The following is a 3,730-nucleotide window of genomic DNA, read 5'->3' on the forward strand; positions in this document are numbered from 1 at the left end:
CTTTGAGGTCTCACGATCACATACTGGCTTGTTTTGGGTTGTCTAAGTTCAATTTTAGTTTCTGAGGCCACTTGGGACTAGAGAAGGTTTAGCTTAGCCAAACTTAACTTGCTCAAACAAATACTCTTTATCTTCTTTTGTCAAATTTCTTTACAACCAACTCCCTAACTGAAAAACATAACAAGAGGAATTCTACTGGTTTACAACAGAAAGTAAAGAGATTAAGGATCTAAAACACACAAAGACAAAGAATGTATCAGTGAAACACTACACAGCATCTTCTTCATAAAATATAGAATTTCACCAAATGACCTTTTGTGGTTGCTCAAGAATTGCAGGGACCACAGACTGCATAACTCCACAATATTTTCCCCGGTATAGAAACTCAAAATTATTCTTAACCAATCAAGGATGTAAATAACTATAAAATGACATCAATTGCCACATAAGTTCCAGATTTTCTTTGCCAAAGAACATAATTTTAGTCTCCCCCAAAATTAAAATGAATATAATGAAATGATAAAGGTAACTTAAACGTTTGTCTTTAACTGCTGGTCTTGAAATCAAAATCTGGTTTTTTGGTCTATCATCGAGTGAGACTAGTATATGGGATCCACTGGTTTGGTAGATATGGTTGTAACTGCAATCAATGCTTGTCAATTTCAAGCTTCAACTTCCTTTTTAAATGGCACTGTGGAAACTCAGTTTGATATCCAACACATGCTTGTGGAAATAATGCACGCATGCCCCCTCTATGAGCCAAGTACCAAATACTTAAATAAGTGTCTCTCATATGCAAGGTGAAATTAAGGGCAGCAGAGGCAACCGAGTCAAAAAAAGATGAAAATTCCCACCAATGCAACAACTTAAGTTCGAATTTTGAGTCATTAAGAAGGCACCATGATTAACATCAATTACTCATCAGACATAAATTCCGGTCGAACTGAAGATAATCACAATATTAGCAACAGACAAAAAAGTTGACATCAAACTTATGTCCTTTTTCTACGGAAGCATCAACTAGTAGAAATGAGACTATCTATTACACTCACATTAGAAACTAAGAGCAAAACAACAAATGCTCCCCTATCCAGGCATCTATCTCTCAATATCACACAAATCAAAACTTCTGAAAGCAGAAATGAAACAGAAATGAAAGCATTTGAGTAGATTGTCTTGAAATTGATGGAATTGATGGATATGTGCAGACAGAACAAAAATTCAAAAAATTTATTTTCTTCACTTTCCAACATTTTCTCAACAATTAAAAAAAGTCTAAGCTACTAAATTCTCTCAAAATATCGCATTAATAAACGAAAACAGAAAAGATCGCTCAAAAAGGAAAACACCACAAACTCCGCGGTTAGAAATAAACGACGGCATAAATCTCACACTCAATACAGAGAACAACACAATCTATCACTGCCCCTACCTAGATTCGGTCTCTATATGTAATTAATTCCTAGATAGAGAAAGTTAGGGTTTCTGGATAAAGAATTAGAAGCTGTGGCACTCACAGTGACGATGAGAGACCTCCGCTGAAGCTCGAAACCGATCCTCCCGAACTGTGAATCTGTCAAGTTTTAGGGTTTCAATTGAAGATAGAGATAAATTGGCTTTGCTTTAAGCTCAGGGAGAGAAAGAAAGCGAGAGACAGAGAGAGAGAGAGAGAGAGAGATAAAGTGATCGAAATAGTGCGAAATTTTCAACGAACAGAGGAGCAAAACTGAGGTTCGGATCCGGGGCTAAGGTTCGTGGATCGAAGCGGGAGATATGGATACGAAGCAAAGGAGGTATTTTCTTTCTGGGCGAGGGCGAAGGAAGTTTAGAGAAAGAGGGGAATTGGAAGAGTGGTTGAGAGTAGAGAGAATTAGGTGGTCCTACAGCTATAATTTGACACGTGTAAGTTAAATAGCGGGCACCCACAGTGCACATTCGATTTGCAGCGAACGAGCTTTTTATGATTTGATTGTGGCCGTTGATATGCATCCTGCACGTGATGTGTAGACGAATTTTCAAAATAAAACTTTAGTAATGAAATTTGAAAAGAGGGATCCGCTTGGAAACACGCTTGCTCAATTTGAAAACTAGAAACAAGAGAGGAGGGGGGGAAAAAAAAATTGTTGCAATGAAAAAACACTACCTCATTTATCATTTCTCTCGCGTTTATTTTATTTTGTTTATTTAAATTACGTTTAGCCGATTGCGGGTGTTTTTGTTTAGAAATTTATGTATGTGTCTTTCAGTTAAAGTATTCATAATAAATTATTGTAAAACACTTTTAAAAACTGATGTTTAACATTAGTGCTCTTAGTTAATAAGAACATAAAATATTTTGTTTTTCACATCAATAATTTCAATTATTTTTCTATTTCAAGAGTGTTGTTCTTTTGCAATTCATCTGAATATTAACAAGTTATTACGAGGGCATCTAAAATCACTATCACCGGTTGTCATATGTGTATATATAGGACCATACGTTCTTAAAATAACTTTATTCTTTTACTCTCATTTCTTTAAATTGAGTTACATAAATTTGAAGCTTTTAGATATCCACCAATACCCCATAGGTTGTATAAAAATAAATATAATACTTATTGTCCACTACTTTTTGTTTGTTTTCTTTTTATGTTTGTGTAATTGGCATTTGGATAATAACCAAGCACACAATAATATAAAAAGCTCATAAAAGTAGTAAAGAAAGAAGTACAATCGACAAACTAATTCCTTTAATACAATATTTACTTCCAAACCTTATTTTTAATTTTTTAAAACACTTCATAATCCATTCTATAAAAGGAATGTTTTTGCAAATGTAGTCGAAAAATTATAGATTATTTATTTATTTAGTTTTTCCTTTTTTTTTTCTTTTTTCTTTAAGTGAGAGTGCTTTTTTACTTATATTTTCACGAATTTTTAATTTTTAATTTTCTTTAGATTCTTCAAAACCAAAGGAAAAGCAATGACGATTCAATTGGAAGGATTTACTCAATCGTCAAATCACGCGGTGCTGTTTTGTAATATAGTGAAACTATTAGCACCCCTCAAATATCCTAATAAAACCCCACTTTCTCTACATTTACAATTTTTGACCTTAAATTTGTTTACACTCTCCAATACCATCATTTTTAATTCTCATTGTATTGTAAAAAGAACAGAAGACCTATTGTAGCTGCAATTTGTTCGTACGCCAAAACTACAAGAGATTTTCAATTATTAAAACTAACATCAAATGAGATATGAAAGAATATTTATTTAAATTTAAATGAGAAGTTAAAGTAAAATCAAAACAGTTAGAGAGAGAATATAGCAATGAAAGAGGGAGAGATCATTAACAAATTCCTTCCAAGAGTTGTTTAATTATTATTTCACGAAAAAAAATCTATGATCCCAATGCCATTGACTAGAAGATAGAAGAAGATTTTGCAGCTCTTATATTTGAGATAGATCTTTAATAAATCTTCTTAAGATGAACAAAACTATGAGTAATGATACAGCCACAAACTCTTGTACAAACTTATTTTGTACAAACTGATGTGGCATGATAAGATTGGTTGAATTAAATATCACTTGGCCCACATGATTTGTTTTTATTAATTTATATTTTCATTCAACCAATCTTATCATGCTACGTCAGTTTGTACAAAATAAGTTTGTACAAGAGTTTGTGGCTGTATTATTACTCCAAAACTATTATTAGTATGCTTTAAGAGGTTGAATGTGAACCTAC

General features: G+C 32.9%; 1 protein-coding gene across 1 annotated transcript in view; it reads right to left on the reverse strand.

Annotated features, from left to right (window-relative positions):
* The window catches only part of LOC18049196, a 10,951-nt gene extending 9,121 nt beyond the window's left edge, over positions 1-1,830 (reverse strand). The window contains 1 exon segment of the mRNA XM_024189208.1: positions 1,518-1,830. The gene's annotated coding sequence lies outside the window, so the exon portion shown is untranslated.
* Positions 1,831-3,730: the final 1,900 nt, after the last annotated feature.

This window comes from Citrus clementina, unplaced genomic scaffold (assembly GCF_000493195.1).
Source record: "Citrus clementina cultivar Clemenules unplaced genomic scaffold, Citrus_clementina_v1.0 scaffold_3, whole genome shotgun sequence".
NCBI lineage: Eukaryota > Viridiplantae > Streptophyta > Magnoliopsida > Sapindales > Rutaceae > Citrus > Citrus x clementina.